Genomic DNA, 26,115 nt, shown 5'->3' on the forward strand with positions numbered 1-26,115 from the left:
GTGTAGAAATGTGTTTGTGTGTGTGAAGAGGTAATACAAAAAGGAAAGTCTTTTTACATACATGTAAAAAAAATTAACATTAGCATAATTAGTATGAAATCAATGAGAGGATTATTGACCATTTCCCATGTTAATAAGGTTACTGATTCAAAATAATGTAAATACAGAAAGTAAGGAGGTTTATCATTCAGGGGAATTAAAGTCAATTTTATTATGTGCATATGTAACAAGATACAGGTGGAGAGATGTGTATTAATTGACTTTTCCTGCTCTACAGTTCCAATTCAAGAAGTGCACAATATAGCTTTGAGTGTCTCTCTTAAAACCCTAAAGATGGCATATAAGTAAATTAGATACAAAACTTTTGCCTATTGGTTCTGTTCAGAACAAGGGAAGAGGATGCCATTTTTCTACCCCTAAAAGCCCAGGAATTGTTTAACAGCATTTCCATTATTCAGGTTTTATAATTCATAAACCTCTTTAATACCTGAATTACATTACATTTAATGAAATTTTACTCCTAATTCATTTGATTTAGCTACATGCTTGCCTTTAATTTGGGTCAGAGAATTTCAGCAATTTTTTCTGAAGTAGTATTAGATTATTTAAAACATGTGACTAGTGCAGTCCCATCATTCTGTTAAAACTCATTTTTTAGATGAATGCTCAGATGTCTTTTTATTTATATCATCAGCATGAGGCTTAAAATTATAATAATTTAACATGCTTTGACTTATTTTATCTTTAGTTTTTATAGTAAAGTTTTGTGGTTTAGAAGAATGACGTGTTCAGAGCTATATCCTTATATAAATAAGATATTTATCCAAATATAAGAACTCTAAGACCTAGACACTTTAAAAAAGTTAGAGCTGACCCTGATTTGAGAATAAACAAAATATAAAAATAACTAGGGTAAATTTTTGCTAAGATTATGCTCCTTTACAAATGTGGAAAATTGCCAGATTTCTGGTGCCCAAGAGTATCTTTCCCACATAATTTTCACCATTGCCGAGGGAGAGTCTGTTGACTTGCAAGCAGAACTATTAAATAGGTTTTCTATTTTAAATATGTGATAAATGATAGTTCAATTTGAAAGAGGGCTGCAAATATAAATTTTCAAATACAGAGTGGTTTAAATAGGCTTTTGAGGACTGGCAACTCAATCATGGCCCAATGGAGCATTATTTTAGGGGAAAATTTATGATGTAAATCGTGAGTGGTTTATATACATTTTGTACATCACAAAAGAGTGTATAGAATAAAAAAATAAGCATCCAGCCGGGCGCAGTGGCTAACGCCTGTAATCCCAGCACTTTGGGAGGCCGAGGCAGGTGGATCACAGGGTCAGGAGTTCGAGACCAGCCTGACCAACATGGTGAAACCCCGTCTCTACTAAAAATACAAAAATTAGCCGGGAGTGGTGGCGCACGCCTGTAATCCCAGCTACTCAGGAGGCTGAGGCAGGAGAATCGTGTGAACCTGTGAGGCAGAGGTGGCAGTGAGCTGAGACTGAGCCACTGCACTCCAGCCTGGGCAACAGAGCTAGACTCCATCTCAAAAAAAAAGCATCAATAAATTTTAAATTGCAACATTTATCAAAATATTCATACTGTGTCTTCAGTTTTAGGGTTTTCCAGGTCCCATTACTGTGGTCCAATGAAACAAAATTATAGCTAGTGCATCTTAATATAAAGGGTTTAATTTTATTTCTCTTTTTTTCCTATCTTATTTCTGCCTTTTTTTTTTTTTTTTGACAGGATCTTGCTCTGTTGCCCAGACTGGAGTGGAGAGGAGCCCTCTGGGCTCACTGTAACCTCTGCCTCCCAGGCTCAAGCAATCCTCCCACCTCAGCCTCCCATATTTTTTTTTCTTTTTGGTAGAAATGTGGTTTCACCATGTTGCCCAGGCTACTCTGGAACTCCTGGGCTCAAGCGATATGCCCACCTCAGCCTTCCAAAGTGCTGGGACTACAGGCATGAACCACCGTGCCTGGCCTGCCTTTCTTTCAACAAAACAATTATCCTGTTGTTAATAATAGGGCCTCCAATTTTTTGAGCACTTACTAGGGACAAGATGCTGTATTTTACTTGTGTGACTCAACACAGTGTAACAGGAAGGTAGGGACAGTGATGACCATCTTTTGACCTAGTAGGGAACTGAGGCACTGAGAGACCAGATCAATTCCTCGAGGCCACTGATTTGAATTCTGATTGGATGCCAGAGTCTGGAGACAACCCCAGGGTGCACTGATGAGAGCCCCATAGCGAAATCACACTGAGGGAGGTAGAGAAGGGGTTTCGGTAGAGGACTTTTCGAACAATGTTTGTCTTTACTGGGAAATAAATTGTGTGCATTTAAGCCCTTGGGCCAAATGGTAGGTACTGTATAACACTACTGTGTAAAAACACATGTACAGCTGTTTTGTTTTTCATTTCTATTATTTTTAAATTAACAAAAATTGTGTATACTTATTGTGTATAGCATGATGTGTTGAAATATGTGTACATTGTGCAATGGCCAAGTTAAGCCAGTTTACATATGCATTAATTCACATGTTTAACATTTTCTTGTGGTAAGAACACTTAAAATCTACTCTTAGAGTGACCTAGTGTTATTTTATAATAGACAATTTGACCTCAAATAAATGTCATGAGGTTCTAGCTCAGAAAAACCCTCATTTCACGCTACATCACAAAAATCGTAGCTTATTATACCAATTCTTAGAAGTATACCATTGAATAAATTTGAAGTGACTGGCTTGAGTGACATTTATCGCTTCAAATACCAGTTTTCTTTCAGCTTGATTTAGACTTACATTTAATTAAATCTTTTGGAATGGAAATTAATATTAAATTTACATGCAATATATATCGGCCACCTGTATCATCTTAGGCTGTTTGTTGCACCCTCCTTTTATGCCCCCTCCAAGTCTTCAACCTCTCTTTGAAAGTCCTAGCTATATACCTATTTGCCCACAAATTTTGAATGTATGATTTATGCTTCTATAAATTCAAATTGCTGTTTGTCTGCCAAAAATGTAATTTTCCCCTCATTAACCTACATTTCCAGTGTTCCGTTTTCTGTGGAGACCTTCCGCACTTGCATGAGTACACCCTTGACCTATAGTGCTTTGTTCATACCTATAAAGTAGCAAATGAAGATGTAGCCCTAATACAACATGGTGAGATAATTTAACTATCTGAGGGTTAGGCTTTGTGATGACATTGTCTTGAATTTTCATAAAACAGTAATAGTCTTCCTTATATTATCCACCTCTTTGTTTATATGCTTTCTATAAGTCACATATATTTCTAGCACAGTTATTACAAGTACAATGCATTAAACCATATATATGAACACAGTGCATATAAACCAGACATGTCTACTTTGCTTCCAAAATCCCCAAAGTGTATAAATGCCATGGTATCTTTTCCTCTCCAGTAGGCTATTAGCACTTTGAGGGCAGAATCATGTTGTCTCTGTATTTTCCAGTATTTGGAGTAGTGACTCACACGGCATGCAGTGGTTACTCAGTAAATGAGTTAAATGAATAAACAGTTAATGAATAAGAATCCTGAAAACAAAGGAATACTAAGTAAGATATTTTATATTTTCAAGATATACTATTTCCAGTGAAAACCTAAAAAATGAAGTATGAAATAAGTTCATAATTTGAGACCATCTACTTATCCATTTTATTCTTCCAGAAATAAAAAAAAATACATATATGTGAATGTTAAGTGTCCCTACCTGTGGACCCTACCCTTCAAAATGGCGATTCAAGTAGGAGTTTAGTATGGGACATCACTTTAAAATCTCTAAAAAAGATAAGTTCTTGGACCTCTTACCCCAAATCTGTTAATTCTTCATTTTTCTCATATCAGTTATTGGTAACTTCATTTTTCTACTTACAAACTGCATGTTTGTGTCCCTGCAGGATTCATGCTGAAACCATAATCTCAACGTGATTGTATTTAGAGGTAGGGACTTTGGGAAGTAATAAGGTTATGAGGGTAGAGTCCTAATGAATGGGGTTTGTGCTTCCTAAGGAGTGGGCAGAGAGGATACAAGGAGATGTTTGCAGTCGACAACTCAGAAGAGTTTCCTCTTAGAACCTGACATACTGGCACCGTAATGTCAGACTTCCAGCCTCCAGAATTGTGAGAAATCTATATTTGTTGTTTAAGCCAACAAGTCTTTGGGAATTTTTTTTATAGCAGCCTGAACAAACTAAGACACTTGTTCATGCCTAAAACCTTGGAACCATCTCTGATTCTTCCCTGTGTTATACATTATACATCTAACATATCCACAGATCCACCTACTTCTTTCCTTCTCCATTATCACCTGCTGGAATTATCGTGAAAGTCTCAGAACTCAATTCCAAGCTTCCTCGCTTCTTTTTGATGGTAGCAAGAGTAGTCTAGTTAATACAAATATCAAATCAGGTTGTTTCTCTGCCTATAACTATCCCAAGGCTTCCTATTTCATAATCAGTGAAATAATACAAGTCCTTCCAATAACGTACAATCCCTTCCATGATTGGGCTCCTGGATTCTTCTCTACTCTGATTCCCTTTCGTTCGTCTCTCACCAAAACTCACCTCCAGCCAAACAGGCCTCCTTAACATTTCTCTAATACCCCAGGAATGCATCTGCCTTAGAGTCTATGCATTGTCCAGCCATCTTCTTGAGATCCTCTTCATCCAGATATCTTGTCCTCTCACCTCCTTTGAATGCTACCTCCTTATTAAGGATGTTTATACATAACCCTATTTTAGATTGCAACCTGTCTCCTCAATATGTAGATACTCCCTATCCTCCTTCCCTGTTTTATTTTTCTCCATAGCCCTTAACACAATCTGATATGTCATGTATTTTAACTAGTATATAATTACTAGAATGTCAGCCTTGTGAGGCCTGGGACTTTGTTGTCCACTTTGCTCATTGCTAATCCTAGTAAATAAAACAGTGCCTACAACTAGTATTTGTTGAAAGAATGAATTAAGAGACATATGTTTCGAGGCACAAAAACATATGAAAAAATAATACTGCAAAACAGATTCAACCAAGAGAACTAGGGGCCAGTTTGTTGATATTTAACAAAAGCATTAATGTTTCCAGAAAGACCTAAGGAGAAAAAAAGTCCTCAAAAATCTTTGCACTGAAAAAGTGGTGATGAAACAGTTAAAACATTTATTTTCTAAATGTGACATGCTCTAGGAGCTACACATCACTTCAGCTCATGTTTACACATTATGTTACTATAACTGCTTAAAATGTAGGGATTTTTAATTGAATTTTATGGCTGGTCTACATTGTTGACAGTAATTTTTATGTTATAGCTTATGAGTTTAGTCATAGAAGGATAGAGAGAAATTTCCATTGATGTAATAACATATCTATAAAAGTAAAATGATGTTTTCTTAGTAGGTAGTTATATCTCTCTAAATCTCTGAGCATGCAATTATAAATGAATGCATTTTGAGAGTGATTATTTTGTAAATTAAATAACTTTCTTTAAACATTAAGAATTAATGATATATTCCTAGATTTGTTACCTAAAGTATATATTTTACACAATTTCCTTTTAAAAATACCTTAGTAATATATTTACAGATAGAATCCCAAGATTTTCTAAAATTTTTTTATATTAGAGATGTCCATATTCAAGTAGATTATTTTAGTACACAGCATTTGAAAATAAGCTCAATGTTTATGTCTTTACTAATTAGATTCTATTTAAAACACCAAGTTATGAAAATACACATTTTATGTTTTTCTATATTATGTTAATATCTTTTAACTAGTTTTTTAAGTGGTCGATATAGGTTTTTAATTGGAAATTATGTTGTTAACCTATACTTATCATAATCAACTAATTGATTGAAATATTTAAGATTTTATTTCTTTAGTAACATTTAGAATTTTAAATTTTCAGAAAATATACTTATTAGTCAAATTCAATATGAACCAAAACTTCACTTCTTCATTCTTCTTCGTAGTTATTAATAGTCACTCAAGATATTTTACTTACTTCCTCATGGGAAATGATGATGAAAAATGGGAATGTTCCATTGTTATTGACCTTTAAAATCCCTTAAGTTAAGGATTATGAATACTTTTAGCTCAAAGTATACATAATCTTGCTATTTTCTTTTTCTTCTACATATTCCCACTCAACAGCATTTTCTTGAATTTTAAAATGGATAACATTCATTTGACATTTTGCAGTCTAAAAATTAAATTTTCATGCTTGCTTTGAATACATCTGGGAAACTAGAAATGAAATTTTGATAGAAATAAAAATGCCACTGGGAGTATTATTGATTACCCAGAATGTGTGGCTTTCATTTACCAATTAAAACATATTAGCTAAGTCATCTGGAAATGGGTTGGCATCTATTCTTTCAATCATTAATATAATAGATAATTTAGATCCATTGTCTGTAAAAGCTTTCAGATGATCATAAAATGTTAGAACATAAAAGATCTGATTAACTTTCTAGAATCTAGACAATTGGAACATCATTTTCAGAGTATTAATATCTCCAGATTATAAGACAAGCAGTCACAAAACATTGGCTTGAACATTTATACCATCTTCAATAAAAGGGTGTTCCTCTCTTTCTTGTTAACTGCTAACTTAAAAATAATAAAATTAAAAATAAATCCCCAGTGCCTTTTACATTGTCCCAGCTCAATTCCTGGCTTTAGTCAATCTAGCATTCTATTTAAAACTCTCTAATTCTTCCTATTTTTCTGTGGTGAGGTGCTCTTATGCACTACTTTTATTCTCGTGTGAAAATCCGTACTCTGAGGCAGCTGCCTAACAATTACATGTGCTTTTACATTCTCATATTTTCCTAAAATTGAAACCATTATGTAAATGTTAATTATGATTTATTGCCCTTATTTGGAATGCCAGTTTACTGAATGCCTACTCTGGACCATACTGGGTTAAGTCTAGGCAATTCAAAGACTGAAGATGAATCCTTTACCTTTAAGAAATTTAAGGAAACTGTTGGAGGAAGATTGCTTTTTCTCTTGTGAAAATTGAGATTGCCACATTCTACTTGGATTTCCAGATTTTATCAATTTTAATATCAGTTTCAAATTGTATTCCCTTTTACTTGTAATGCTCATACTGTATTAGCTATTTTTCGGTATTGAAATCTGCTCCCCTCAAATCATAATATTTGTGAAGAATGGTCATAATTTCCTTTCTATAATTATTATAAATTCTAAATTGGCATGGTAAATTCTCCTTTTTTTCTTTTTCTTTTTTTTTGAGATAGAGTCTTGCTATGTCCCCCAGGCTAGAGAGCAGTGGCATGGTTATGACTCAACGCAACCTCGACCTCCTGGGCTCAAATGATACTCCCACCTCAACACCTCGAGTAGCTGGGACCACAGGTGGATGTTACCACGCCCAGCTAGCAGTTTTAATTATTTTTGATTGCCCAGGCTGGTCTTGAACTCCTGGGCTTAAGTGATTCTCCCACCTTCGCCTCCAAAAATATTGAGATTACAGGCATGAGCCATGGCACTCAGCCCCTAATTCTCCTGTTTAACATTTTCAAAGTACTTCTCCCTCCTCCTCATGCCATTTATATAGCAGGTGCTTTGTTTATACTCATCATTTAATCTATTTGATAATGTGGCACTTCTCTTTGATTATTGCTGTATTACACAGAATTCTTAAGACTGCAAAGGTAATATGGACAGCCACACCTAACTTTTACTAATTTCTGTACTTTGTCTGCTACCTCACAATGAATAATAAGTAGTTATTCCCTGTGAGGTAAAATTAACTCTAGAGAAAAAGCTCCCTTTTTTTTTAACTAGCTTTTTTTTGGATTCTGTTGTTTGGCATGGCAGTAATACAATGGCTTTGTGTAAGAAATGTTAGAGTAACTTTTATAATCTTGTTCTTATTTTCTGAAGTCATACTAGGGCAGTATTTGATTTAGTAAATTAATGTAACCTGGATGTTCTAAATACCTTAAAATGTCATCAGACACTACAGTATTTCTTAAAGTGTGGTTCTAGGTCCCTTGGAAGGGAGGGTTCCCAAAATACTTCCAGGGAGTCCAAGAAGTCACATCTCATTTCATAATAATACTAAAATATTATTTACTTCTCTTAAACTGTCATTCGCTCATGAGTATATAGTTGTTTTTCAGAGGCTACATGACTCATTTCATCACGACAGGGTGAATGCAGAAGTGGATGTCAAGATCTAAGTGACTTCTTTCAAGCCATTTAGTAAAGAGTTTTGCAAAAGTGTAAAACAAAATATTTTGCTTCTTACTATATTTTTGGAAATACATGCATATATATTTAAGATTTTTTAACAATTTTTCCTTTCTAATATGGTAACTATTTATAATCCATGTGTATAAAGAAGTCCTGAAACCAAGATGTTTGAAAATCGCTGATATGTAGATCTATGGATTATAAAAAAGCTCATGATTTTTTACAATTTATATTAGAAATCTTCATATATTTACAGTAAGTTGTACTCTAGAGTTTTCTTTAAAATTGCTTATAGTCAGTGGAAGTAGTGTGAAGGAGAATAAAATAGTCTCAAATGAAAAACTGGGAAATTGAGGCCAGGCACAACAGCTCATGCCTGTAATCCCAGCACGTTGGAAAGCCAAGGCAGGTGGATCACTTGAGATCAGGAGTTTGAGACCTGCCTGGCCAACATGGAGAAACATCATTTCTACTAAAAATACAAAAATTAGCTGGGAACGGTGGCACATGGCTGTAATCTCAGCTACTTGGGAGGTTGAGGAGGGAGAATAGCTTGAACCTGGGAGGCAGCGGCTGCAGTGACCTGAGATGGCGCCACTGCACTTCCGCCTGGTTGACAGCCAGACTCTATCTCAAAAAAAAGAGAGAGAGAGAGAGAGAGACAGAGACATAGACAGAGATAGAAAAAGAAAAGAAAAACTGGGAAATTGTAGATGACTTTGTAAGCAATATGATGCTCTCAGGAAGGCTGACAATGAAGATGAACTAAAAGTTATTTTCCAAATCTCTGTTGATTTTTAAAGTATTGTTAGATAATATCCTATTTTTCCCCCATTCTTATAATTAAAATGTCAGTCTCAGCAGGCATCTTTACTAAACTTTTTTTATGCATCCCATTCATTCAACTAACATTTCGTAAGGGACATCTCTGTGTAAGGTTTTCTAGTCTATGGCTAATTCCAAAGTGAATATGAAAATGTATCCTTCACAACTTTCATTCAAACTGTATAACAAATGGCAGATCTGAAATTCAAGCCTGTAGTACAACCGGTGAGGCCAGATTGTGTATTTATCCATCAAATTTTAATTCTTCGGAATTGAGAAATTTGGTTCAGTAAACACATGTTGAATATGCAAAGAATTCCCATCTACCTTGTCAAAGCAAGGCTTTCCTTTATTAAGATATGCGTACTCTCCAAATAATTTAAAACACAATATAAGTAGGACTTTTGTGGTAAACCATAAGAATGGTTTTCCTTTGACCCTCTTCTTAGATTCATGATATAGAGACTTGGCTTAATTATATTAATGATTTTTTGTGAATATGTATAACAGGTTTTCTTTTTCTTACTGATATGAGATGTTTATAGTGCACTGTGTGGCTTGTGAACCCAAGAATACTTTATGTTTTTTATCTGAAGAACAGCCATAATATTTTCTTTATATTAATTTTCACCTCTTTAGATTTCCATAGAGGACATTTCTAAGATTTATGTGTAGCATAAACACTTCTTTTAGTTAATTGTAGAAGTTTAACACTGACTATATTTACAGCCCCGTAGGTATAGTTGAAAATGTACATATTAAACAGAATTGCTCTCTGGCATGGTTTAAGAAAATGATCTGTGTTATTAATTATACTTTTAGCAGGAATGTGCTGTCATTTACTGAAATGTAAAAAAGGAAAATCAGTGATAATGATGATAATATAAAACATCAATTATATTAAGTTAGCAAATTTTGTTCTTTTTTCAGTATTTGATGATTTATGCTTAATGAGGCAAGGGGTTGAAGTTTATTTCAATATGATGAAATTTCTAGATTTATAATTAGTATTATACTCATATCAGGTCTTTTTAGGTGAATCAAAACATCAATATCAATGAATTTAAAGTTATATTCCCAAACTGAATTAAGGAGTTGTGTAACCATGTTCACATTTTTAATACTGACTAGCTTCACTCCTAGAGTAAAATACTGACTTACGGTCTATAAAATGAGTATATAATTTGACTTAATGAAAATGAGATCATCATTTATTTACTATGTTTATCAAAATAAAATTCTGTAGTTTAAAAATACGGGCTACCAAAAACTGAAAAGAAATAATCTCTGTGGTATTTAAAACTACAAAAATAATAATTATCACTATTTTTCAATTAATATTTCTTCTTTTCTTAAGCAGTTTTAGGGATACTTAAAGCATAGTTCGAAATTAGAGTTGACAATTTCAAATACAAACCAACCAACAGTGTAATAAAATCAATACTTACATTTCCCTTGAGGCCACTATTTACTGTTTGTGCACCATTTCCTTAATGGAATGGCAGTTATGTTTGCAGAAACCTTGTAAGTACCATTTTTATGTTTTAACTAAAAGCTGCTTTCTTGAAGAAGTATGATAAAGAAATTTTTGAGTTACTATTAAAAATTGTCATAACCGGTTAGTGGTTCATATGAGTGCAGATAAGGCAGCCTTCCTTTTTATTTTATTTTTTTGGTAAACACTATCGCATTTCATAGGGCGTGATATTTTGCTAATAATGGTAATATGTCTTTTATGTCTTTATTATGATGGACATTGACTTAATATTTAAACATCTCACTATATTTAAACAACTTGCTCCATTTAAATAAACACATTTGCAGTTACTAGGTTACATTTCATGTATGGATTGCTTTTGGCAGATGACTATAGAAAAATTAAAGAAAGGGAGGAAAATAGCCGTTTATTTATCTTCACACGTAAAGTTATTGTCAAAATGTGATTGACAAAGTGGTTTACTAATCTCATTTAATCGATTAGTGTTTCTATTGTAAGAATTGGTCAGTAATTTCACTTTTTGTTCGTTATTTTGTATTGTTTTTTACAAAAAATTGTTTCTGAAAAAATGACTTCAGAATTACAATAGACTATCATTTGTCTGTTTCTTGTTTTACTGTACTTTATATTGCATTCAAAATTGTCTAATATGATATTCTTATGTGAATGCTTTAGGTAGATTTGCATTTTTGAGGATTTAATCAAAGTTAAAAAATCAAGTTATTTCCATATTTGCGTTTGGTTTTGTATTCAAGATAATAATAGCATAAGAATTATTTAAAATGAAAGGGTACTTTTTACCTCCCAGAGGAGTTTATTTGTGGCCAAACTTTGTTTTTATTAGTAATTGCACAAACTAAAGTAGAGAAGTTGTGTGAACAGAATTCCTGGCCTTTTTAGAGGACATATTTTGAAACAGGATATTGAAAATAAAGTCCATTGGCCAACTCAAGTCTTTTTACATGATGATGTCAGCAACTATGTCCTGTGATAAAGCTGCGGTATTTTCATGACAAAGAAAAATTCATATCCACATCTTTAATAAATAAAGGAGGAAAAAAAGCATTGTTAGTAGATTCATCTGTTCCCATCTAAACCTTTGTAGCTTCTCTCAAACTGTAAATATTGAGAGTAAGATCAGAATAAATGTGGTATTGCATCAAAATTAATCGCTAAAGTTATTACTTACGGTGTCACATGTATTCCACATTCAGGCTTTTCACACAAAGCTTTGAAGAGCCCTACAGGACCAACCAAATGTAACTGATACAGAATCATTGCTACACAACAGCTGCAGTAACAAGGTGCTGCAGCTTTTACTTTAATCTACCTTTCTTTCTGAGAGTTTATTATGTTTTTGAATTTATTCTTTTGTAGATCTGGGAGCTATCTTTTTTATGGAAATTAATCTTTTTAGAAGATTTGTACTCTCTTTTTCAAACACTAATACATTCATTCAAGTATCCTATTATTCAGATCCAGCTGGCTTTTATCTGGTGATATTTACTTCAAAAAGCCAAGTTAAATGGTATCATAGATTAATTCTCAGGGTACAGGAAAGCTTTTTTAGAGAAAAACATGATTTGGTAATTACTTGAAATATCATAAAAAAATCACAGAAAATGTCAAAAATGTGATGTATGATCCATCATAATAAGAAACTTCAAAAAGTTGTTTCACTGAAGATGTGGTATTCCAAGTCCATCATAAGTTTTGATTTCAGTCAAATATTGTATAACGCATAAGTTTGTTTGAGGTTTTAACAAACTATATCGTGAATTTTAGTTTTCTGTTGTTTGTTCACACAAAGCAGTGAAACTTCGAAAGGGGCATTATCTACTGCTATCTCTTACATAAATCAAACTGGAAATAAGACACATTTGACAATTCAATTTAAGATCCCACTGAGACAATAATGTTGCAAGCTGTGCATTTTGCAAAGTAATATAGTAATGTCTAGTTTGCATTTTTGAAAAACCAAATTAATCACACTTTATTGAATACGTTGGAGCAAACCTAAAATTCATCTATTATTAAAAACTTGTGCAACAAACACAAACTATATTTTATACATAAAGGACAAACTCATTTATTCATTAGGATAAAACACTTGGAGTTTGCATTTTGTAACTATGGAAAGAAATGACATTTGCTATTGGGGCTTTTCTGAATTTTTAAAAGCAGTCTACGCATAGCGAGCTGCTTGAAACTTTATTTTAGCATGTTAAATTGTACCAGGTTTTAAGCTCTCCAGATAAAAATAGAAATGTAACCGAAAAACTTTGGGCTATGAAAACAAACATCATTAAAGTAAGTGATATAATGTGAAGGGACAACTCATACAAATGAAAATAATCACATTGGGTATTATTTTACATGTGAGAAACCTATAATAATATGATGATTTGATGGCTTTGATGAGGAAGAGAAAACTCTTCCTGGGCAAAATGAAGGCTCATCGTGCTATTTGATTTTTTCAGGCTGAAGATAATAAGTACTTTCTGCATGTATATATTTTTAGGTGTGCAATTCGCTATAGTATTAGATATAAATTATTGTGGTATCTTTTGGAAATTATTGCCTACATGATATATTATATATTGTCATTTTTGAGAGGTCAGTATTGAACGCTGGTGAATATAAGAATTGTGAATAGTGAAGAATAGTAATAAATAGTGAGAAAAATGGATAGCAAGTCTGGGGTGTTTCTTTTTACTGGTGCATATTTTTCAGTGTCAGAGTATTACACACTGTTTTCCTATCTGCTGATGTGTATAATATTCTGTTTAATAACAGTTATTTGAAGTGCCATGTAATGTACACTTTGCACCAAATAGAAATTGCAGTATTAAAGCATATTCCCCAGATTTAATTTTTCTTTAAAAAGATTGAAGAAACCTTGTTACATTTCATAAACCTTATTATTTAATCCTGAATTTGGGAGGAATATTCCCTTTTTAGCATCTCCAACTGTGTCACTCAGGGAGGGTCTAAAAGCTCTCTGTTAACCCTGAATCTACCAAGTATCCTCTTGCTTTTCTAATAAGAACTCCACATTATTGACTCAGTTATTGGTGAGCTGGTACCCCCTGTCAAGAAAGGGTAAATTATATCCCTGTATGTGAAGCCTTCCAAACATGATGCAGATAGTTTTTTCTTAATTAAAAATAATTAACTGCAGTATAAAAGGAACTACAGCCAGTAGGTTTAGATATGGAGTAGAGTATGCAGTAACCACTTGTCCTCACCCAACATAATTGTTTTGTCATGGCTGGCTCTGAAAACCAGTTTGTTCTTCAGTCATCTTCTTAGAAAACTCCAGTGATAGAGAACACAAGATTTTTTTTTTTTCTATTTTATCAATTTTCCAGTGGCATGAAATACGAGATTCAGGAATCCTGCCCTGGTCATATCAATGTCAATGTGGTGGATGACAGAACTCAGGATGATTATTCCTGATGATAAGTTCCTTCTCCTCCTTCTGACTATCTGATACATCACTTTAATCATATCTCTCCTCTGCCTAAGATGATGACCAAACTCATCATCCTGACATCTGAGAACTTTCATAATCTGGTCCTAGCCTACCTAATTCCTTCTGACTTCTCAGACTTTCCTAATATGTGTTCTCTCCTCTAGTCAATTGAGGTACCCAGCTGTCATCCAGACACACCATTTATGTATGTCTTCACCTCACTGCATGGCCCAGGCAATTCTCTGAACTGGGTGTGTGTTGTTGTGCCATAGAGAGGATATGGGGCCAAAAGTCATGCAAACATGTTCCAAATTCAGCTCTTTTTCTAAAAGGCTGTGGGACCTTAAGCACTTAATTTAATCACTCTGAACCTCAGCTTCCTTTGCTGTAAAATGAGGGTATTAGACTTTATGGTGCCATCCTCAGCAAAGTCTTACCTTATTGCATCATTTTAAAATATATTTTTTCCAACACACATGCTTACATGTGCTCAAACACACACATGCACATGAGAAAATTCTTTTTCATCCTTCCATAGTTGGTATATAATATTACTTTATTTATTTGCTTATTATTTTTTCAACCTCCCCGTAGTTTGAATATAAACTCTATGAGGATATAAAGTTTCATCTGCTTTGCCCATTGCTATCTCCCCAGTACTTACAACAGTGCCTGGCACAAAATAGATGTTCGGTATATGCTAAAAAAAATGAGTGAACAAATGATTTCAATGTCTATTTTGTTCTCTAATATTCTATGATTCAAATATATACAGAAAAATAAATTGTAGGTTGTATTACAAAGTTTAAACACAATTTCTTGCTCCTTGGCCTGTACAACGTAACATTCTGGATATATATATATTTTTAGATTATGTTTTCTGCTCTATTTCTTTGTTTGCTAGTTCATATGACTGATAATAATCTTAGTCTGACCGTTTCTGTTGTCTTGCCTCCCTAAGATTTCCAATATGCAGGGTTAACTTAATTTTGGGATAAATAAGAACATAAATTGTTTTTCAAAGCCATCTTATTTCTCATCTAAAATTTAAAATTATATTAATATTAACCTGAATAAGCACACATAATTAAATGATTTTCAAAAAATATTTTTACAGTTCAGTAGAGATTTGACACAGTTCAAAAATTAAGCCATGTTCTATTCTTAAAGTCTTAATACTTTTGTGAGTTAATTAGATTTAAAATGGATAAATATATTTAAAACACCCATCATAGTAATTTGCACACACAAGCATTAAAAGACAAGTCGTCTTTCCATTATCGTTTATTGGTACGTCCATAACACAATTATGTTTCCTGTGAAATGGTTTAAAGATACTTACACTAAGCGTAAAGGATACTCCAGATGTTTCTTTCTGAAAAGCAACTCTTCATAGGAAGCTCACAGAGCAAAATTTCAAAATCAAAGAAGAAAACAGTTTTTATACAGATCATTTTAACTAAAGGAAGTTCTTAGGTATTTAATTTGTTTTGAAAAATTTTGTTTTAGTCTAGTAGCTGAAGTCTTAAGTAGTTGTTTCATATAAATTATTTTAATTAAGATCAACATTTGCTGTAAGTTTAACAAGGTGCATTTACCCAGGCGACCTCAAGTCTTAGGCCAGGCTTATCTAAATGAGAGCATCTGTATATGATGATCTTAATATTCTCTGATGTAATGATGTGAGAGAATGTGTGTGGTAGAACAGGCAAAAAGTAGGAAGGGTGCAATATTTTAACATTGGAGGAAATATTAAAATTATTTAAGACAGTTTGGGATTACAAAGAAAATAACAGATTACAGTGAGTATTTTACAGTGGAGAATATTTTTTAGAATCAGATAACCATTCATTGTTAATTAAGGGCCCCCTGGATGATGGTGATTCTTATTATTATTTGAGACAGGGTCTTGCTCCGTCACCCAGGCTGGAATGCAGCGGCATGGTCATGGTTCACTGCAACCTCTGCCTCCCAGGCTCAAGCAACCCTCCTGCTTCAGCCTCCCGAGTAGCTGGGACTACAGATGCATGCCACCATGTCCGGCTAATTTTTGTATTTTTTGTAGAGGCGGGGTTTCCCCATGTTGCCCAGGCTGGGCTTGAACTCCTGAGTTCAGGTGATCTGCCCACCTCAGCCTCCCAAAGTGCTGGGATTACAGATGTGAGCCACTGTGCCTGACCATGGAGATAATTATTTTTAATAGGTAGATTTCTCTCACACCGAAAGTATTTAAAATTCAGTAGCTTTATTACTGTTATTTCTAGATAACGATAATTTGAATACATGTTATTTTAGAAAAGATGCCATATTTCATCATTCATTATTTATTTTTTACCAAGGCATGTACCTTCTTAATATTGATGTTGGGAAAAATTTTTGCGAAAAAGAAACAAAAATGAATGTGACTGATTTAGCTAAATGCCATCCTGAGTTGTGGTCTTTTCTAAACTTAAACCTGTGTTTAGCACTCGGGTCAGACATTGAATCGTTGTGTAACTTTACATAGGTTCATACCACCTTATATTCTTCATTGGTCACATTATGGTTACAATAATTAAATTAGATAATTTTTAAAATAAAAAATAAAAATGTTTAAATTTTATTTTATATTTGCCTATGAAGATTGATATTTTGAGAAAATAAATCCTTATTTAGAAACATAGTTTTTAACCCTCTTTCTTATTCTAACTCTCATTGTCACGGCAATCTACAGAAGAGTTTTATAACCATTTATTCTTGGGATAAAAATGAGTGCTTATATTTTCCCCAAATTGGAGTATAAAGGTAAAAATAAAATTATCTGTATTGCTGCTGATCCTAAGTATTCTTTCCATTGCCAGCAGCCACAATTTTATTGGTCCTTTTGACCTTGAAAACCTCCTCTGAATGCCCATGAAAAACTGATGAAAAGTGCTTTGAATAGAATGTCTTCACTATGTATAATACAAGCTATGGTCAGAATGATTTGGTTTCATATAAACAGTAGCTTTCAACAAGTCTGCCATCTGCATGTAATCTACCCTATAATATAATATTATTTCAATGGTCCTTCAAATATGCTGAATTCTTTTCTGTTATATGCAGTACCTCAATTTAAAGGCAGCCATCTCCATGTTTTTAAGATGAACTTTGTAATTACTGGATATCCTAACTGATTATCATATTACAAGTTGGACTAATGGCACATTTTGAAATTATTCTTAGTTGTGTCTATTTGGTTTTGTCTTTCTTTAGGCTGTCTACCTTAAATAGTAGTTAGGATTGTTAAATCTTTAAATTCAATCATAATGTGCACTCATTCGTTATTAATTGAGAGCCTAAGATATGTCAGGCATTCATGTATTCATATTGATTATCTTATTAAAAAGAATATTTTAGCTTAGAAGTGGAGAAAGTTGAATATTATAAAAATGCATGAATACAACCATTTGTGCTAAGAATTTATTATAATCTGTGTAACTTGTATTAAACTATAGGAGTCACATACCAATATTTGCTTATTCTTGCTCAGCTCTTCAGGATTAAAACATTATGCAATGTGGTTTATTTGAGACTTATTCTATGGTTTATAGTAGAAATACACGTTTGGTAGCAATACTTTTATTCTTTCCATACCTGCTTAAAGCCTCATGGCTTAATCTACTATGTACAAATTAATGGCTTCCAAATCTTCCTCACTAGGCATCTCCTTTTTTTCCAAGTTTCAGTCCCATATTTATAATTCCCTGTTGTCAATCTCTGCGTGGCTATTACCGAAACACCTCATATTCAACCAGTCCAATATCGAACTGAATTTTATTCATTGTAAAATCTGATCTTCTTTATATGGATGATAAAAGGCTTGGATTGTGAATTCAGAATTAGGATAATGCATGTAAAAGCTTAACAAAATGCCCAACACATTCTAAGTACATCATACGTACTAGATACTGTCATCATCATTATTGCTTCCTTAATTATGCCACTATACAACAATTGTTAATCTAGATGCTGAATTCATCTTTCATATTTTACTCACTTAATCTCCATTTATATCTAAACAGCTACTAAGTTCCATTAAGCTTATTTCCAAAATGTTAAACATATTACCAATTCTTTATCTTCTCTATCCTTAATTACAGTTAAGAATAATAATTAGGGCCGGGCGCGGTGGCTCACGCCCATAATCCCAGCACTTTGGGAGGGCGAGGTGGCGGATCACGAGGTCAGGACTTTGAGACCAGCCTGGCATTGTGAAACCCCGTCTCTACTAAAATACAAAAATTAGCAGGGCATAGTGGCGTGTGCTGTAGTCTCGCTACTCCAGAGGCTGGGCAGAAGAATCGCTTGAACCCGGGAGGCGGAGGTTGCAGTGAGCTGAGATTGCACCACTGCTCTCCAGCCTTGGTGACAGTGAGATTCTGTATAAAAAATAATAATAACAATAATAATTAGGCAAATACACGTTATTATATGTGCATTTGCCTCTCCTGCATATCATAAGCTGCTCCATAACAAAGGCTATATCTGAACACTTTTATTGCCACAATGAGGTTTACCAGATGTAAATGTGAGAATTGCTCTGGATTTGAAGCTCTCAGCTCAAAAACTGATTGAAAGTTAGTCTTACCTTATATATGTCTGTGGATACAATGATGAGAAAAAAAAAAAAAGACACAGGCTTGACCACATGGAACTTACATTAAGACAAACTTTTAAAATATTTTTCTTAATAACAATGGGAAAAAAATGAAGACCCCTAATCAGGGGAGTGACAGTGTAAGATTTGTAATTAAAAATAGTGGTCTTAAATTTGATTACAGCAGCTGAGGTAAAAACAGACAAAATAGAGGTGAATAATAGAGATGAAATCAATAGGACATGAAAAAGTAGTTGGGCGCTGATGGTGCACAGGAAGAGATGAGAAGATAAAGTGGATTCCTAAGTTCCTGGCTTAAAAAACTCACTGGTGATGTCCTTCTTTGATGCTAACCAGGTTTAGGAAGGAGATAAATTAATACTTAAATCCATACATATGAGAAATATCAAGACAATTGCCAAAGCATACCATCTCACTTATGAAGGTTTTATGCTTTTTGGAAAATTCAGTAGCAATTTTCCTCAAGTGGGAAGAAAAGTTTTCAATTTCAACACAAATAATTGAAAACTGATAACATTGTATAAAATCATGAAAATTAAAACTTATTTCAACTTGCCATGGGCAACATTTGCACATGAGCATAAAAACATTAATAATATATACCTTGGCATTGATTACCCCACTAGCAATATATAAAATATAACCCATCGTTTTATTTAATGTGATTATAAATCTATAGGGAAATTACAATATCCTTAGAGAAAGAATTTCTAGTTCATTGGTTTGCCTAATACAAGAATAATTTGATGAGGTAAAGTTAGAAAAAGTAGAAATTCATTAACATTGGCAATAAGAAAGGCTAAAAGATGTAAAGCAAAATTAGCATAGATACTTCATACCAAACTGTTTATTTTGAAGAACTGTATGAATAAGTTTTAGATAGCAAAGTGTGTATGAACCTTGTGTGGTCATTTCTACATTGTCCTTTATCTGTAATCAAATTATACTTAAGTTGTAGAAATCAACCAATTTTTTTCAGTCTCATTTCCACCGACTAGCAACATTTGGCTCTTGCTTACAATCAGCTTATAGTCTGTATTTACAAGACACCCAAATATGTAGTCAATACAAATCAATCCGGCTACTAATTTTTTCTTATACAAAAATCTATGTAACCATTTACCCAGTCTGCATTTGTTTGTTTTATTTTGGTGTGTGGTTCTATTTTCCCTGGTTAACACTTAGAGCACGGTGCTAATGAGTCCAAAGACAACAACGGCATCAAAAAACCAGTGTTTTCTGATATAATTCTCTCTCTTCTGCACATATAGTACTTTACCTTTTGTCTTTATAGTTATGACCCTACTTCTTTTAGTTTGAGTTGCATCAAAACTTTCTGAAATTTACTACGACATAAGGAAAAATACATGAAGCATTGTTATTTATATATAGAAATTTATTTAAATAAATTGTATGAGTTCCAAAATGAAAGCTATTTAAAATTGAAACAATTGTCTATTTTAAGTTTCCTAATGCTATTTGTTTTTTTCATAATTATCCAAAGTTTCTCAGGATAAAGAAGCCATTGTTTTTAGTAATGTCTGCCTGTTCATTAAGTATCATTTCATCTTACATTAGTCACTTGGATATCAGATCTGATTTTACGGTTTGTTTCCCATTCTCTTTAGTTCAATAATCATTGGCCATAGTAAAGAATATTCAGCCAAAATTTAAAAATAAGCAGTTCTAGTTTCCATTAATTTGTGTGTGCTTTGTACAACTTCACTTACTGTTACTTTCAGCACCACTGTGAAGTATATAGGGCAATACCCATATCTTAAGTAGGTGAAGAAATTTAGAATTAACAAAGTTTTGATGAGTCACAAGAACACTAATAACATCAGTATTATGTTATAAACAATGCATATAAAATAAAATATATTAAAACAGCTCTGCATTCAAAAGAAAACATCATAGGTAAGATAAAAGTCCCCTCGTATGGCAAGAGTTTCACATTCCTGATTAACTATATCTGACGTTCAAGTAACACAGGGTAAGATTTAGTTAGTGACAGGTAACTAAAGAAAAAATATCTAATTATTTATGGGAAAGTAACATATTTTCCTAAATGATATATTTATAGGTAATGGGGCAGTTAGAATTTATAACAACATTATTTTTCTCTCAAGAAAAAAATAAATTGATGTAAGAATATTAAGCCAAGCAGAATTGGTTACATTAAAGACAACCAGTTCTTTTTTTTCCCAGAACCTCCAAATCAAACATGATACATGTGCTGACCTACTCTGCGGACATTATTCTGCAATACCAGTTAGGAGGCACTTGTGGCATTTTCTTTGCTAAACCACCACACTTAAAACGGGAACATTTTCAACTGTGTGCCTAATTAATTATATCCCTAGAAGATTTCTTCTTTTCTCATTTTAGTAGTGTGATAAAGTCAAACCAAAGCGTCAGGAGATTTCAGTGTTTTTATATCCTAAAGTAGATCAACTGGGATTAGATAGTTATTCAAAAGAATATTTAAAGACTATATTACAATAACTTTCATGAAAGGACTGTTTCCACAACTCATGCAAAATAGTTGAATTACTGCTGACATTTTATATCATTTTTTTAATAGAGTGAACTTAATCCACTAAAAGATACTAACTTGTTTGTTCCCTCACCTACCTCTGAAGTAACAGCTGAACATCTGTAGCACCTGTAACTAGTATTTACTTTTATTTAGAAGTTTTGTTTTCGTTGTTAAGATGGTGTTGACGTCTTTCTAAGTGGTCTCCAATGGTATGGAGTAAATGCCTGCTCTTGCCGTCATTTTCATTGTAAACGAATCTTGACAATGTCAGCTTCCTGTCACAATCTATCAGTGTCACTCAATAAGCAGTGGTGTGACCGTTAGTCCCTTTGAGATTTGCCTTCTTTATCAGGGTCAGCCTGTGGGAAAATCTTAACAAATAGTTACATGTCACCTAGGTATAAATGATAGTAATACAGTAGTTAAATATACTTTTACCATTTTAATGCATGGTAATTTAAAAGGCATTTATATTTTACAGATCACTTTAGTTTAGTATTTGATTATTTCATGTGTTTTCTATCTAAAATGCATAGAAATACTGTGGACTTCTCTTTGGGAACCTGTTTCTCGTTGGATACATTTAGGAGTGAAATGAACAAATGAATATATATAATTATTTGGACTAAGACTATAATTGGTGCTGTGCATACACACACTCAAAATTGTTATTGTGTTTTTAGTAAAGAGAAACTAAGAATATCTTTCTCCAAAACATTTTTCATTCCCTTTCCTACCTAAAAATTGTGCTCCCCTTTATTTCTCTTTATTCTTTCCCTTTATTTCAGTTTATTCACAAGAGCCAGTTACTAAAATTTGATTTATAATATAGCTGTATTTGTTGTTCATTTTCTTGTGTGTGTTTATGTAACAGGATATTAAATACAATTATTTCCCGTGGTCTCCATCAAGAACAAAAGTTGTCAGGTACCCCTCCTTTTAAAGAAAGTAAAAAACAATTGGTACTTATTAATAGCAACTGAATCAGCATTGCTGTCTTAACTATCACTCCAGACTCCATGAACAACCACCTTCTTCCTTTATAAGAATGGACCACACTCATTTATGAACATTCATTTATAAGATGGGATTTGAAGAGATCATTCTAGTGAAAGGACAGCAACTGACAGGTATGGCTGTGGTTTAGTAATTCCTTTTTGAGCATGCTTCCTCACTGAGAAGGTCAAGGGAGGAAAATTCCAAGAGAATTACTCAAGGATTGCGGATGTTTCCACCTCATTTGGTAGCTGGATTTCTGCTTAAGTGTGAACTGCTGATTGGGAGCAGGAGTTGGAGGTGGTGGTAAAAAACTGAGGAGAAGGGAGCAGGCTGGAGAAAGTGGACATCAGAACAAGAGGACTTACACCAGGAGGAGGGCCTTAGTTTCAAGAAGCAGTGGGAATTTAAGGAGCTTAGACAATCATGAAGCTGGAGGAGATTCTACTGTGAGGGACTTGTGCAGTTAGGAAGTTCCTCAGTAAGGATTCCCTTGAAGGATAAGACATTACCACCATGGAAATGTTTAGATTTAGGTCTCTACCACTTGGAAGATGTCAATGGCCTAAAGGAGTAGCCACAGAAGTTGCAGTGCAGGGGAAATGTAAGCAGGAACCATTTAAGCAAGAGACGTTTATCTTATTACCCAGAAGAAGGAGAGGAGGAAGATAGGTTGGTTGAAAAGCTGAGCTAGCCTCTGTCTTCCAGATACCTAGACTGTAGAAATGGCTAATGCTAGTGGGGATGGGGAAGCAGAGATGACAGTTAACTAGAATGGATTTATTATACTCAAAATCTGCTCAAGGCTCTTAAGGGACAGAATAGGGAACCTTGACAAAGCTTTTTTGAAGGCAGTAATTAGAGGAAAACGAAAACCATTTTATATTTGTAACCCATCATTTCTGACTATTCAATGATCTGGTACCCTTAGAGTAGGGATGGCTTTCACAATTTAGGGATATATTTCTGCATTTAAAACCTGGTCCATCTTAAAAGATGTATCACAAAATGCAATAAAAATATCAAGTGAGGGTGAGCCAAGGAAAATAGTCTGAGCCCATGAAGACTAAGACATTGCATCAAACTTATTTTTCAGAAGCTTTGTTTTAATGTTGGAATGGGGAGGGACTAAGCGGGGAGAGGACCTCCCACACCTAGTCCTTACATATTTGAATTTCAGTTACACTAAATCTTGAAATAACCTTGCTTGTTCCGTCTTTTACATAAAAGAAAATCTAAACACACACAATCACTCTTTATATATAAATTCCATATATTTAAATATGCAGTTATTAGTATATTCTTAATAGCAGTAAGTCAGTTTTTTCTGTTTCTATCTTCCCCTGCCAAATGTTAGAAATTTCTTATATATTGAATCTGCTGCTGTTTCTTGCAGTCTTAGTAGTAAATATGAATTTTAAAGGTATTTATGTGTGTATATATGTTTGTGTGTAAGCATAGTGCATATATACTGGTTTATATCGTGCTATATATTGGCTTAAAATAAAATGGTAAAAATATGCACTTAATAACTATGGGCATGTCTTGTTCTGAAGTGGCCTATTTTCAATTCTTATTTATTCATGCTAATAGAGGAAAAGGATGTTATAAATAATGCAAAAATCACTTACAGCTGACTTGGTTATATATTGTATATTTTTCATCAGACTTAGTTTCTTAATTGTTTGCTCTATTTATTACCCAAATGAGCTAACATCATGAGTATTTAACAAATGATGATTGGCGGAGATGGCTAGAAGCATTCTAAGTAGTGAGAAAATCTAATATAGTATTAGAAACTTACTAGGGAAAATTCACATATGAATGCTTGATATTTACCTGTGCACAAGGGACTGATATCTGTGACGCAAAAACAGATGTGAAAATGGGTAGTGTTTTATCTGTAGTCTGTTTTCAGAGTAATTTAATCAGAATTTTAAGATAATATTTTACACCTTAATAATATGAAAAATAGAGTTATTGTGCATCTCTACTGATATGAGTGAAATTTAAATATATTTGCAGAAATAACTATTTCCCATTTATTTGTTTATCCTGGCAATAGGACTTCAATAAAAGAGGAAATTAGTTTAAGTGAACAGAAAAACAAAAGTAGATTATAGCTGTAAATGCAGCTCAAACTGAATCCAAAACAATGAATGTATATTTTTCCACTCCATATTTTAGTTAATTATCTTCAAATATGCAATCTACTATGAAAATGTAATCGTTACATTTGTTGAAGATTTTAAATGAAGTATAAAATATAGAGAAAATTACTTATTATTTCTAAGTTTCCAGTGCAATTTCTATATTAAAATAATATTTATTCCAAAGCATGATTTCTATATCCTGATAGTCAGTTTTAACTGATAACATACAAGGTAAAATCAATGCTGAATCATAACATTTGACCAAATCAAATCCCATAGACTTTGTGAATTAAGTCTATAATAAAAAATTGCATGTACTTTGATAAAGGCAATGTAAAGAGCAGATGTTTAAAATGTGTTATAATAATAATCCCTTGATATCATACATTTGAAAAATTCATCTATTTATAGTTCTTGCATGTTTGACTAGTACCTTGGGATAAGTGTCAAAAAAGTTATGAGAACAGAAATAAGGTGTATAAATTTGTGAATATGAAAAGAACTTTTATATCACAGTATAGGAGCAACCTGGAGAAATTTCTTTTATGTAAGTCATTTCTGTATGAAGCTATAAACTTTTTTTTAAGCCAAAAGCTGTCATGGTTTCTTGTAAAATAATAAAGATAATAAAGATATCCATTTTAATTGATTCTTTTCATTGTTTAATAAAATTGCTTTGTTTGATTGCTGAAGAATTTGAATTGAGTTTTCATTACCCACTTCTGAACAATTTACTCTAAGATCCAGACAGTATTGAGCTAATGAGTTTGAATTTATATTGAACCTTAACTGTCTTCATGAAGTAAATGGAAAAAAATCATGGCAGTAACTAAGTATTCTTCATTAAAAACTATGTCGTAGAGATTTTACAATGAGGCTTTTAGCAGAGCTAAAGCATTAAATTGGAGTTTTACCAACTTTGCTGTTTCTATGCATATTATATGAAAATATGGTTTCTTTTTTTAAGAAATAAGAAAATCATGAGCTGATAGGGATATTACAGAAATTTCCTCTAAGTGGATAGTTTGTATTTTCAACAGATTCAGTTAAGGAATAAATTAATGTTAAATTAATTTAATTTGGGAGCACATCTAAATTGAAATGATTTATAAACACCTTCCAAGGCGTATTCTAATAAGGTATTTCATGATCTTTTTAAATCAAAGGCATTGCCACCAATATTGAAATGCAAGCCCTCGGTTGAGTGGCATTGACATGGAGACATAATGTTTCTCTTTATTTGAAAACAAGTGATGTATTTATTCACACACACATGCATGCATATTTAATTTTTGCTTTGGCATTATATTCTATAGAGTGATCTTTTGTGTTCTCTGTACAATGTCAAACCAAGCTGGACATTTAATGGCTCCATTTTTTGGATTTTCTGTGTAATGAAGTTAGGCACTTTATTTGATGGCTAGGATGTCATTTACTACAAGGATAACTTTGCATTCTATAAATATTAGTGTGTTTCACTTCCAAGGAGTAATTAATTATCTGGTTAATAGAGACCATTTCATATTAAGCTGGATAGCCAAACAGTATTAGATGCCACCACTAGGTTAAATGTTGCAGAAATATATATATTTTTTAATTTTGAGATCCTATATAAGAAATAGAAAATCAAAAAGAACATGCAGCTTAGGGGAAATTTCTTACCTCGGCTTATTTCCCTAGAAATCAGTTTTCCAACTCCAAATGTGATATATTTTTTTAAAACATCATTTTA

At 33.1% G+C, this 26,115-nt stretch overlaps 1 protein-coding gene across 8 annotated transcripts in view; it reads left to right on the forward strand.

The window, feature by feature from the left end:
• DACH1 (dachshund family transcription factor 1) overlaps window positions 1–26,115 on the forward strand; it is a 486,527-nt gene that overhangs the window by 322,822 nt on the left and 137,590 nt on the right. The window lies entirely within an intron of this gene.

This window comes from Symphalangus syndactylus, chromosome 15 (assembly GCF_028878055.3).
Source record: "Symphalangus syndactylus isolate Jambi chromosome 15, NHGRI_mSymSyn1-v2.1_pri, whole genome shotgun sequence".
Taxonomy (NCBI): Eukaryota; Metazoa; Chordata; class Mammalia; order Primates; family Hylobatidae; genus Symphalangus; species Symphalangus syndactylus.